The sequence below is a fragment of the Chiloscyllium plagiosum genome, chromosome 28 (assembly GCF_004010195.1).
Source record: "Chiloscyllium plagiosum isolate BGI_BamShark_2017 chromosome 28, ASM401019v2, whole genome shotgun sequence".
NCBI lineage: Eukaryota > Metazoa > Chordata > Chondrichthyes > Orectolobiformes > Hemiscylliidae > Chiloscyllium > Chiloscyllium plagiosum.
This window is the reverse complement of record NC_057737.1, coordinates 24572124-24586654: the sequence shown is the minus strand read 5'-3', so window position 1 is coordinate 24586654 and position 14531 is coordinate 24572124. Positions and strand designations below refer to the sequence as shown.

At 37.2% G+C, this 14531-nt stretch overlaps 1 long non-coding RNA gene across 1 annotated transcript in view; it reads left to right on the top strand.

Moving 5' to 3' along the window:
- LOC122564047 overlaps positions 1 to 14531 on the top strand; it is an 82951-nt gene that overhangs the window by 15600 nt on the left and 52820 nt on the right. The window lies entirely within an intron of this gene.

Here is a 14531-nt window from a genome sequence, read left to right as displayed (position 1 = left end):
GTTATTGCAAAGTCAATGCACTTTGCAATAACAAGGTGGATTTCTTTCCAATTTCATGATTGAAAGATTTGTATTGAGGTGATTGAAATTGCATGGTTTGTTACAAAGTTGAGTTGTTAAAACCAACATTGGTAAGTTCCACTAACTGAAAGCCCATTTGGTGTTAGAAAATCTGATATTCCTTTGTGTGCATCAATGCAAATATCTGCTGTAAAGAATGAAAAATACACCACAACTCTGATTTACCCAGTTATGATTATATTGACTATTTATGTTCAGTCGCACCTGGGAAGAACCATGAGAAAACTGCTCAATTACAGTCAGTTTGTTCAAATCTGAATAAAAATGAAAATAACCATTTGCAAAAGTGGCTGCATTTTGTTTTCAGACCATGCTGTGGAACAAGGAAGTACCTGGAAAAGCAAAATAAGGGCAATCTTAAACTTTCCCTGAATGAAGAAATAATGCAAAATTCTGCAATATTGACATGAGTAAATTTTATCATATGTTTCAGATTTCAGCACTTGTTCTGATGCTTTTTAACTTGTTAAAAAGCAAAGTGCCTTTTGATCATATGAAACTTATGCTGTCGACCACCCAATTTTAGCAGAACTGACTTATCTGAAGCTTTTCAAACTAGATATTGATGCCAGTGATATTGTAGGTAATATTCTTCTATGCAGATCATTTGGCCATCAGTTACTTTTCCAGGAAATTATTTATCAACAGAAATGGGACATTGAGCTTGGTCTTGGGATCATGGCTCTATTGACATCGATGTTAATATATTCAATTTTGATATGCATATGAAGTCTTAGAATTTTTTTTTGTCACAGAATTTCTTTAGAAAGCAAAAATCCCAAAGGTTATTTGAGGTCTGATAGTGCAACCATATTATTAACAATTTATGTTGGCAATTGTGAATTCTTTGTCAAGAATAGATACCTTCCCACAAAGAAATTGAAAAAAGGTGTGATAAAGATGTAATATTTATGTGCTTTGTCGGTCATTTAAGTGACTAGCAGGATACCAATGTCAGTTAATACAGCTGAGTTTATGATAGATTGAGAAAACAGACCAGTGTTACTCCAGCTTTAACTTCAGTTCAAGAGTTCAGTGTAGGAGAGCAATCATCCCAGTAGAAGGGTCTTCGTCTGAGAATACTCCAGGACACACACATGCGCACACGCACGCACACCGTACAAGGTATCAGACATTAAATGGGGTTCGGAGCGGCAGGACTGCGAGCAAGCCATAAGTCCGGCAGCCTAAGACGGAATTGAAGGCTCAAAGCTCGGTTGGATGTCATGATATTTATCCAGGATTGAGTGTTCTTTGCTGTTTGTTAATGTCTAAACTTGTGTGTGTGTATATAGCTTTAATTTGGGTTCTTAAAGTCAACACTGACAGCCTAAATACTGTGTAACCAACTGCAAAAATTAAACTGATCTATCAAGCCAGGTTTTACACCAGAGGTCTTATTTTGCCCAGTATAATCATTATCATTTGGGATCATATTGAATGCTATATAAAATGTGGTCAGAGTGCAAAATGGGACATAATCTAGAGAAATACTTAGATTTTGGCTGACTCAGCTGAGTAGGCCAAAATAAGGCAGCTGGTCCGCTCAAGGCAATGAAAGCCAGTCAAGATTAGGACAACAGCCATTTTGAAGTATTTAAATTGTGGATTAAAGCAATCCCATGGATAGGAAGAGCGCACAATAGGAGGTGCAAGATGATGTTGCCAATCTGAGAAGACTGGACACTTAAAGCAGCTTTTCAAAACAAAAATGCTGCAGAAAATAAAAAGCAAGCAAAGTCTCAACTGGAAATTCAAGAAATTTAGAAATATATGAAGGAAAAGCTGCAAGACAGATTATAAACTATTTATTATAACATTCGTTTTTATCTGTCAAACTTACATGTCCAATCAAGAATTAAACTTGGGGCCCAGATCTTCAAGTGTAAGGTCAGATTACTACTACACTTGGCCACAAACGGTGAGAGTTCTGAGATTTTAATTAGTAAAGGATTTGAAGAGCCTGTGTAGAGCAGAAATGCAATTATATGGCTAGATCTTCTACAAAGAGTAGATGATATTCTGTAGAAAGACAATGGGACAATTCCAAGGTGCAGGAAAGTTTAAGAAAGATTGTTATTTTGTTTTAAGATGCTAATTCATTATGTATATACACTCTCTCAGGAGGGTATCTCACATATACTGCTGAAGAAAATTTAAATAATAGCTTGACAGAATGCTACATAATGTAATATCACCTGCCCCAGAGCCAACTGGGCAGAGCTTCTAACAGTTTCCAAACCTAGTGGTAAGTTCAGGTTATGTGTAGATCTGATGCAGCAGCAGTCAGAAAAGAAGTCTAGCCAATCTCTTCAATGAATGACATTGGCAAGTTCTGCCAGGCTAGCTTGCTTTTCTCTAAACAAGGCAGTAAGTTTTTCTTTCTTTTTTGCAAATATCCTTGGGTTACAAGTCAAAGCTTGTAATATCAAATATACCATTCTTCATTATTTCTGATTTAATCACTTTCCTTTTTGGGGTATCATTAGCATAAAGTGATATTTTCATGCGCAATATCTCTGTTTGTAAAGGAGAATGAAGTTACTTATCAGATGCATGACCTACTTAGTTCTACAGAGGGCTTCAAAATTGGGGGTTGATCTTGGAGTTTATGAAGTTTGAAAGTATTACAATGCAGGTTTCCCATTTAATGTGAGTGTATAAGATTGTAAATTAGACTCTAAGAACATATTATCCAACAGAGAGAGATAATAGATAATAGATCCTCAAAACAAAAACCATAAGTGACTTTGCACAACTACAATGTTCAATGATGGCCAGCGATGGGAGCAGCCAACGAAGTACGGAAGTTTAATTAAAATTTGACTACAATTCTTAACTTTTTAAGAAATGGTCCTTAATGGCTTTGAAGTATTGAGCATACAATAGCACTTCAGCAGATAAGTCACTCATTTTGTCATATGAGTAGGTGCTTTATGATCCCAGGTTTCACTCAGTAATGGCTGCTGATGTATTCTATACAGGTTTAGCAGCAGAACTCCTTCAGATCCACCATGTGATCGTATAAGGAAGCTAGCATCGCTTGTTTCCAGTAAATGAACTATAACAGAACAACTTTCACTTGATCATAGATAAAGAAGCATTGGTGATTGTCAGATGAGATTGGAGCTTCTCATTATGAAGGAGAACAGAAAATTGATTATATCATTGGATTCTAAAAATATTATCAAACTCATTTATGTATCCAAAGATTTAAGGCTTGCAATGATTCTTGAGATCATAATGCAATGAGGGGGAAACTCAAATCATAGCTGACACTTTGTCTACAACTGCAGTTGATCAAGATTAAATGGATGATTAATCCTTAGTTATGAAGTAGACACCTTTTCATTCATCAGAAGCTTTTTTACTAGCTTCAAAGTCGTTCTATGCTTATGATTTTTTTAAAAAAGGCAGGAACAGGAAATGTGACTACAAGATTGTTTGTTTGAAATGTAACACAAATGATTAGCTGCTGATAATTTATCATGAGCAAAGGGAACATTTTACCAGAACAGATATTCTAGTCTTTAATCATCAGCTAGTGTTACTGAAGACAGAAGAAATTCTTCTTGGATCTGTGGAGGTCATGTGGGAATATTAGGTGTGGAGCTCATATACAGCAAGCTATATGGTAGCCAGGAATTTCAAAAGAAATTAAAAATTAATTCATTTACCATCTCTGCAATCAATCACTCACCACCAGAACCTTTAGTATTTCCTTGACTCCCAGGTAGAGCAACTAAAAGTTGTGACAAGATGATTTCGACTTTCAAAGGAAGGCATACTTGATCCCAGTAAACTTCTATTTGAAGTGACGCGAAGATACCACACTTCATGATACAACAGCTGAAAATGACTTTTTTAAATTACTGAAGAAAAGCTTTTATGTATGTCCTTTTCCAGAAGATATTGCTGGAACACAGCCTGAAACAGTTAATGAATGAAGAGGTTTTGAGCTTCACCTTGGAATCTAGATTCCATCATGTTACTACATCTCTGTTTGGGCTTGGATGAAGAGAATTCGAGACAATGGAGACAGTCTAAGGTTTCAAGGATTAAGAATAGTAGTTGGCATTCAGGTTTACTAGGCTGAAGGATAAAAGTCCATTGCTACAGCCAAACCTCAGACTAAATATGACATTGAGACCATGAGAAAGTAGAATAATAAAGTTTAATTGATAAAGAGAAAACAGAAAAACTGGTATAATTCCCAGCACAGAGGGAAGACTCATCAGCTTTGATGCCAAGTCAGAAGCTATGCAAGCGTGATTGGAAGTTTGAAGGCACAGTCCCCAAACCGGCAGAGCAGTTACATCCTTGTTCAGAAGGAACAATGTTTTAAATTTGATGCAGCAAGATCAAACTTGGGATGTTAAGAAAAGAACTACATTGCCAATCTACAAGTTGTGGAAATGGTTGAAAACCATCCCCATGAATCAGTGGTAATTACACAAGACCAGCACAAGCACAAAATACCACTGATTCAACCTATGAAGTTTGGACTTCGTGATAATGTAAATTGTTTAATTATTAAATGTTAATGCAAAAGTTAATAGAAACATGGGTAGGAGTAGGAGGGATGTAGTAATGAAAATGCTAACTGGATATATATCATGATGCAATGGTGATATCAGTCACATACTGGAGACTGGATAATGGTGGAATATCTGCACTGGGTAATATATGTACCTACACAGAACAATATTAAGTACAATGGTGTAAATGGAAAAATATGTTTGCAGAAACTTACTATAGTTAAACCACAGTCAATAATAACTAATAACAACAATCTGGCAACAGGCAGTTCTCCTTGTCCCTTATGGCTATCTCGACAAAGTGCAGAATAGACCACATAGAACAAAACACAAACCAGTTTGCAATGAGAGCTGACAGTGCACTATTAGGTTTCATTGGCAAGGTATAAATTACTATAATTCAGGCTATGTTACTCTAAATTGATGAACAACTGTGGCAATGCTTAAGGTTATCCCATGTTGAAGTTGCTACAGTGTAAAATATAATAATGTGGAAAGGTGGCATAAATGGTCTCAGTATCATCAACCATCAATACTATTTGTATAGTTTCACTTATCTAATGATTTAACATAGTGAATGCACAGATTGAAAAAGAACTCTAATGTACTTTGGTTTAAAGTGAAACACTGTCCTAGTCTTAAATTTAAGACCATGGGATAATAGAGTAACGTTTTGTGCTACATCATGTAATTGAGCATGACTCTGACTAGCTTAAATTATAAATGCCAGTGGTCTTTAATTGAATAACAATCTATTAAATAAGTTTGTATTTAATAATTTTAACTAGAAATTTTACTGTATTCTTAATATGAAGATTATCCTATGCTAAAACAGAATAAAAAGACTAGAACTACAATTCCATAAACTTTCTCTGGCTCTTGTTACACCACAGTATCTATTGGCTTTATTATTGACTCCTCAGAATCTGAGTGTGCCTCCAATCTGCCATTTAAATTATTTGATTGGACAGAGCCAAAACATGTTTTCTTTGTAGCTTTCAGACATTTTATTAAATAACACCCTACGTAGAAATCAAAGCCATTGTGAATTCTCTCAGAGCTGTCATTTTTGTATGAGAATTCAAAGACAACTGTCAGCCTGTTCATAGCTGACAAGTGTTGTACAGACAAGAACTACACAAAGCAAATAGATGCCAGGAAATGCTGCTTGTAAATAATACATTTTTTGAAGTGACCATTTTCAAATTAGATTATTCATTATTGTCTGTAGCTTTAGGGCTATTTAGTACTCAACACTTAAATTAATGGTTGGATGCCTAATTATTGTGAATGTCTATATGTGTGAATAGAATACTCATGGGTGATTATTGCTGAAAAATGAAGTTGCTTTGTCTAATTTTGACATCAGTATTTCCCATATTGCAAAGATTTTAAATCTGGGTGAGGGCAGATATGATGATTTGAGTTATACTATGCAACAGTCACCTATAATTAGCCATAAAGTATATGAGCTATTTTGGAAATAAAGCTAATTGTGTAAAACTGAGGAACTCCTTCAAGACCAATATTATTGATAATCCGTTTGCCTTTTATGTTGAGAGAATAATCGAGGCATCCTGTCTTGTTTTAAAGCTGCCGATCTTCTAAATAGCCAAGATCATTTGAATTATTTTTGGAAGTCAACTACCAAAATCACTTCCTTTTTTCTACCAGTTGAAATTTATATTTCATTTGGTTCCTGTGAAAAGCACAATTTCTTGCTCTGAATGGACCCAGACCTTGTTCTGAAATCTGTGCTGGTATTATGTTTGAACTAATGCAATATATTGCATGAAATGATTTTTTTCCTTTGGCCATGATAATTTGTCACAATGACCGAACCAATCCATAGGTATGGATTTTGCTTGAACTTGTTCCTGATATTAGCATAGTGTGTCTAAAGCATGAGTGTGCCTCACCAGTCATTTAGTCTTTGAATTCTGAGTTGCAATGATTTATTGTGATTATTTCAAATTGTATAGCCATTGAAGATTGAAGAAAAAGATCCAATATAGATTTGAAGTTAGTGTACGAACAAGTGAGTCAGTTTAAATGGTATGGATTGGGTTTTAACAAAAGTTAGTTTTTCAGTACTTATTCTACTCTTATAAAATAATAGTGAAGCACTTGGTATTTCTGGCTCTTTCCCAATGCACTGGCCTAAAAAATATTCAAGCTCATGTGCTTTTTGAGCTTGGGAACCAATTTGGTATCTTAATGGGTGGACTACAGTTGCACACGATATTGGATCTTGGTTTACTGTCAAGCTGGTGAAGAGAAATGGAATATTGTACTACTACAGCACCAATAGAGGCAGGGATCTGATGAATGGAGTGGCTTTGAATGTGATATTGGGAGAAGAAACAATACTGCACTTAGTTCACATTTTCCATGAATGAATGTTTTCAAACATTTCCTATGTTTCTAAAGTTTACAGCACCTCTCCTTGGGCTTTTTGTCAGTCCACCAGTAAATTTGGTTTTCCTAGACCTATTTGTTGCTGTCTGCCTCAGCAAACCAATATTGCTGATGAGATTAATGCATAGTTTTTTTTAAAAGAAAATTCCCATGACTGGCAGCCTACATTTGATTCAGCTTTGTGTATGCACCAATTAATCAAAAGGCTGTTTAAGATCTAAAACAGGTACTATATTAAATTTCTGACCATGAACTGGTTTAAAACAAGTGAAGTTATTTTCATAAGCTGAGACTTTATGTTGACTTATGTGCCATAAATGGAATTGAGCGATTAATAGGATGTTATCATGCTGTTTGTACTCAGAGGTGCTAAATATCACACTTGCGTTCAGCATGATTTCTTTTTAACAAGTAAATAACGTCACAGAAGCTTTGAAAAACAAGACAAAATATTGATGGTAAAAAGGCTTTCGTTTTGAACTCTTGTCAAGTTAATTATTTTGCAATCTGATAATATGCAAGACTTTTGGAAACACTTTAGTAGACTTCCCGATGTGATTAGATCTGAATGCGTGAGTTGGTATTCGCCCAATCCATTTTAGAAACTGATTCAGAAGCTTAAGTTAAAGGTATTAAATTATGAATGTTAGATGAATTGCGATGATATTACTTTTTTTCTGCTGAAAGAAGCCCTTCGAGTCAGAATAACTGTACATTATTCTGTAATCTCTAGTCCTAATTCTGAATCCTGATGGAAATAACATTTATGCTTCCAACTACCAGGAAAAGGCAAACTGAATGAAAAGAAAAGGTAATTTAAAGTTCATAAATCCCAAAGTCTGTACATAGCAATCAAAGAAAATCTTCAAGTTGGCATTTCATCTTATTTTGCTTTAAACACTACAAATTGGAGTACACAATGTCTTAGCACGTCACTGCGAAGTGTTAAAATAAAGGAACACACAATTAGAAGGTATTACATTTCCCATTAGTAGTGAGCTGCATTTTGTACTTAGGGAGATGTTAAATGGCTTCAGCCTTTGAAATTGTAATCTTTTCATTCAAATCCCTCCCTAGCCTAACCTCAATCCATTTCTGAGTTCCTTTAACCTTCGGGTTCAAAAGGGAATTGTTTAAATTGAATGGGAACTTTTGTAGAGCTATAGGGAAAGTGTAAGGGAGTGGGATTAATGGTATTGGTTCTTCCAAGAGCTAGCAAAACAATCCACCACAGAAGGAATGAAGCTGGTTGATCATTCTATAGTGTAAATTAAATGCAAATCTGAATAAGATTTAGATTATAATTTAATATCCATCTAATATTTGCCTCCAAACTTTGAACAAATGATTTTGGGAGATAAAGTGAACATTTACTCCGACATGAGTTTGTGCGAAGGTTCCAGAAAGAATTAAATACTTTAATTCTGGAAGAAGTGCAACTGAATGTAATGCACTGATAATTTTTAAGCCATTGTAATGTTTTGAGTGCACATCTTTGTTTCAGAAGAAATTATTCAAACTAGTGTATTTCAGTTTTGACAATACTGCCACGTTATCATGTTCATCTAGAATTCCATGAATAGGATTTTTAGAATCATTGTCTTAAGGCATAACACTCTGGTAGCAGCAATAGTTTGGATATTTAAATGAAAGGGCTAAATTGGGAGTTTAGCATTTTTGGTATTTCTAAGCATCATCTTGCTGTGAGCATTTGCATGGAATGTTGCCTCTGATGGTTGCTATATTATGAAATTGAGTAAGTTAGTATATGATGACTGTGTTAAGGAGATATAATGGTGTACAGGAATTTTCAGTATAGAGGAAAATAACTTTGAGAAAATAAGTTTAAATCACCTTAATCCCTGTGGCAAAAGAAAAATCAAATCTGAGTAGGAACACAAGTGAAATTTCACAACTGCCAAATTAAAGTTAAGCTAAATAACGAATAGCTTTTATTTTCCATTGAATTAAACTTTCATAGAACAAGCACAATTTCCTATATGATGGACTCCAAGTAATCTATTTCATTCCTTGAGGAAAAATTCTGTGAAGTTGCTCCCTAATTCAGGGATACGCCAAGTGAAGTTCCATACTTCATCTATTTTTGTGCATCAGATTAGTTGTTGCCAGTTAGATGACCATCCACCGATCTTATCTTATTGTCTAGGGAATATTCAAATACTTTTATTACAGTTTTCAACTGTTCATTTTCAAACCTTTAATCAATAGCACTGAAATTGTAATGGCAAATATATTGACACCACATATTGAGGTCTTTTGTCATTTGTTTGATATTCCTGTCACAAAGGATTTGGTGTATCCAAATACAGCCAGGTTCTTGATCTTGAGACATGGTACTTGTCTTGCTAGTTTTTTTTTGTATTCTAAATACTAATACATCAAAAGTCATCTAAGATGAGACTAGATGAACTTCTCTATTTTGTACTTAATAACCTTGTCTCTTCTCCCAATTATCATTTTAAAAACAATGAAAATTAAAGAATTTTTTGACAAGAAACATAAATAAGTTCTTTACAGGTAGTGAGGAGCAGATTAGTTAACAGACAGTTATGTTAATGTTTGATATTTCTTACATAAAACAACCAAATTTCTCTATCATATCTTTTTGGAGTCCCTCCCTCTCTCTCTACTTAAACAATAGTCTGTTTTTTGATTCACTCCACTTATCTGTGTCCTCTTATGGATTCTGTGTCCTCTTCGCAACAGGCGCTCTCAAATTCTTTTTGTCTCCTCAGCAAATTTGGAAATATTACACTCCGCAACCCCCTCCAAATCATTAATATAGACAGTAAGTAATTGAAACCCTGGGACTGATCCTCGTGACTCTACTAGGTGTGTTCCCAACCTGAAAAATACTGTCTGATAACCAATCCTCAACCCTCACTAATACATTAGTCCCAGTGTCATGACCTCCTATCGTACGTAATAAACTTACATGACATCTTATTAAATGCCTTCTGGAAATTCAAACAAACTACATCTACAGGTTCCCCTTTATCCACTCTGTTTGTTATACCCTCAAAATAAACTCTAGAAAACTTGTCATCCTTTTTAATCAATGTTCACTCTGTTTGATTACACTAAGCTTTTCTAAAAGTCCTGCATTTGTTTTCCTTAATAACAAACTCTAGCTTTTCATAATTAGATGTCAGGCTTATTGATTATAGTTTCCTTCTTTCTGACTCCCTCCCTCTTTCACCTGGGACATCTTGGTCACAGTTTTCCATATGCTGGAAATCTCTTGGAATCCCAAGTTCTGAAATATTTCAATCAATGCCTTTGCTATCTCAGACTTTTCCTTTAAAACCCTTTGATTAACGCCATTAGGTCCTGTTACATGGTGACAAGGCTACGAACTGCATCCCGCATCAGCCCAGATACTTGGTGGAATGTAGACACAGTGTGGGTATGTATTCTGGTGAACACTTTGCTGTGATAGCTCTGCAACTGGCCAAGCCAGAAGTATCAGCAGCTGACACTGAGGACTGCCAGAATTCACCACCTCCTCCACCCCAAACAGGTAAACTTGTAATGGCAGAGGTCAGGGACTTCATCCAAATGTACAGAATGGAGCAGCAGCACATAGGGATATGGGATGCAATGGCCCACACTATGCAGCAGCTGTAGCAGTTTGTCAAATCCTTTGACTGTTTGTTTGTCTGCCCCATGGAGAGTCAGGCCCCATCAGGGGATGTTGAAATTGTGCATAACTCCACCCCCCCCTTCCATCTGTACTGAAGGCATGTGACTGTAGGGTGAGGAGCTTTCAGTCCAGTCTAGATGTCCTGTCCTCACAGAGACAGGACAGTGTCAGCAAGCATCCAGCTGGAGTGGAACCACAAATAGGCCCCTCTGCATTTTTCACTTGGGACAATGTAAACATGACTGGGCCCTCCAACTCACCTTGCAATTCTACAATGCTTGGAAGTTCAAGGCGAGGAGGGTCAACTTGCTTCTAAAATATCTCCTAAATATTTGGCCTGTTTCCAGGGTAATCTCACCAAACCTTCGGGACCCCTACTCTTGGGAAATAAGGCAGGGCAGGTGACCGGGGTGTCAGTGAGGGAGCACTGTGGGGCCAGTGATATAATTCTATTAGTTTATAGCGATGGAAAAAGATAGACCTGATCTAAAAGTTGAAGTTCTAAATTGGAGGAAGGCCAATTTTGATGGTGTCAGGCAAGAACTTTCAGAAGTTGATTTGGATAAGACGTTCGCAGCTAAAGGGATGGCTGGAAAATGGGAAGCCTTCAAAAATGAGATAACGAGAGTCCAGAGACAGTATGTTCCTATTAGGGTGAGGGACAAGGCTTGTAGATATAGCTGGATGACAAGAGAAATTTGAGGTTTTTGTCAAGGGAAAAAAATTATATGTCAGGTATTGACAGCAGAGATTGAGTGAATCCTTAGAAGAATATAAACACAATAAGAGTAAACTTAAGAGGGAAATTGGGAGGGCAAAAATGGGACATGGGATAGCTTTGGCAAATAGATTAAGGAGAATGCAAAGGGATTCTACAAATAGATAAAGGACAAAGGAGCAACCAGGGAGAGAATAGGGCCCCTTGAAGGTCAGTAAGGCTGCCTATGTGTGGAAATGGGGGAGATACTAAGCAAATATTTTACATCAGTCTTTACCGTGGAGAAGGATATGGAAGATTGAGAATATGGGGAAATACATAGAAACATCTTGAAAAATGTCCATATCTCAGAGGTTCTGGATGTCTTAAAAAACATTGTTATGGACCAGGCCAGACCCCACACACCAACACCGCCCCCCCCCCCCCCCCATCCCGAAACATTTCCAGAAAGTAGCCAGCATCCTAACTTTGCTAGTTGGTTTTAGCAGATGTTAAGTGGATATTCCAGGATGGATGCAGCTGGCCCAATCACTTTTTGTTTAAAACTAAGTTGAATTTATTTGCAAGATTGCCGAATGAAACACAAATAAAAGAGAACAGAATAGAGTGACTTGACCTATCTGAACACCCAACAGATTATCCCAACTTAATGATGCTGTTCCAACATCTTGCAACAATCTCCATAAACATCTCTTGGCAAAAAAGGAAAAAACAAACACTGGTCTTACAGGAGAGATGTCAGAGAGATTCCATTTGGAACACCTTCTTCCTTGCAGCTGTTTCTTTGACTAGCAGCCTCAAAACTGACAGACTACTTGCTCTGAACAGCCAGACTGCTAAAATCAAACCAAAGCAAAGTAAAGCTGAGATAGGAGAACTATCCACTTCCCTTTGATTGTACAAATGTTTTTTTTTAAACTTGAAAGCCTTTTTCCTAAGGCAGTTTGTTAGCTATAATCAAAATGGCCCTGACCTAAAAGGACAGCATAATTTTGTTGAAAGAACAGCAGCATGACAACACAAAGGTGTATAAATCCCCAGGTCCTCATCAGGTATAACTTAGAACTCTGTGGGAAGCTAGGGAAGTGATTCCGGGCCCCTTGCTGTGATATTTACATCCTCGATAGCCGAAAGACTGGAGGTTGGCTAATGTGGTGCCATTATTTAAGAAAGGTAGTAAGGAAGCCAGGGAACAATAGACCAGTGGGAGAGTTGGTGGGGGACAGAATTTACATGTATTTGGAAAGGCAAGGACTGATTAGGGATGGTCAGCATGGCTTTGTACATGTCTTATTAGCTTGATTGAGTTTTTTTTATAAGAAATAATTAAGATTCATGATGGCAGAGCAGTAGACGTGATTTATGGACTGCAGTAAGACATTCAACAAGGTTCCTTTATTGTAGACTGGTTAGCAAGGTGAGATCACATTGGCATACAGGGAGAACTAGCCATTTGGATACAGAACTGGATCGATGGGAGAAGACAGAGGGTGCTGATGGAGGGTTGCTTTTCAGACTGGAGGCCTGTGACGCAGTGTGACAAAAGGATGAGTGCTGGGTACACTACTCTTTCCAATTTATATAAATTAATTGGATGTGAATGTAGGAGGTACGGTTAGGAAGTTTGCAGATGATACCAAAATTGAAGGTGTTGTAGACAGCGAAGAAGGTTTCCAAGTATCGTGGGATCTTGATCAGATGGGCCGAGGAATGGCAGATAAAGCTAAATAAATGTGAGGTGCTGCATTTTGGAAAAGCAAATCAGGACAGGACTTATACATTTAATGGCAAGGTCCTGGGGAGTGTTGCTGAAAAGAAGAGACCTTGGAGTGCAGATTCACAGTTCCTTGAAAGTGAAGCCATAGATAGATAGGATAGTGAAGAAACGTTTCATATACTTGCATTTATTGGTTAGTGCATTGTCTATAGGAGTTGGGAGGTCATGTTGTGGCTGTACAGGACATTGGTTAGGCCACTATTAGGAGGAGAAAGTGAGGTCTGCAGATGCTGGAGATCAAAGTTGAAACTTTATTGCTGGAACAGCACAGCAGGTCAGGCAGCATCCAGGGAACAGGAGATTCGACGTTTCGGGCACAGGCCCTTCTTCAGGAAGGACAGCATAATTTTGAATAATTATCCTTCAGCATTCCTGAAGAAGGGCCTGTGCCCGAAACGTCGAATCTCCTGTTCCCTGGATGCTGCCTGACCTGCTGTGCTGTTCCAGCAATAAAGTTTCAACTAGACCACTATTAGACTACTGCATGCAGTTCTGGTCTCCCTGCTATAAGAAAGATGTTGTGAAATTTTAATTTTGATTTAGAGGTTAACTTTGTGAAATTTTAAAGGGTTCAGAAAAGATTTATAAGGATATTGTCAGGGTTGGAGGGTTTGAGTTATAGGGATAGGCTGGGGCTATTTTCCCTGGAGCATTGGAGGCTGATGGGCGATTGTTTAGAGGTTTATAAAATCCTAAGGGGCATGGGTAGGGTGAATAGGCAAGGTCTTTTCCCCAGAGTAGGGGAGTCCAAAGCTTGAGGGCATAGGTTTCAGTTGAGAGGGGAACGATTTAAAAGTGACCTAAGGGGCAACTTTTTCATGCAGAGGATGCATGTATGGAAAGAGCTGCTTGAGGCTGGTAAAATTACAACACTTAAAAGGCATGTGGATTGGTGTATGGACAGGAAGCATTTAGAGGGTATAGATCAAATGCTGGCAAATGGGACTAGATTAAGTTAGGATATTTCGTCAGCATAGATGAGTTGAACCAAAGGATCTGTTTCCATGCTATACAGCTCTATAACTCTGACCAGTGGGTTCCACTTCCATGCAGGCTCCCTCCATCCCAGATGTGCAAGCAAGCACTACTCAAATATGAAATGGAAGGAAGATAAAGAAGAAAATCTATTGAGGCCACATTTAGTGCTACTGGTGATATGACTTCTATCAACAAGTTATTTCTATATAAAAATTCCTGTTTATAACTGTCATGTATATGTGTGTGTAGGCATACATGCATTTCACCAGTATTTGGCAGTACTTCATATGCCCCATGGTTGGATAACTGCTGACAGCCTATTTGCACCATCTGGTACCAACAGAAGAGGTGCATGCA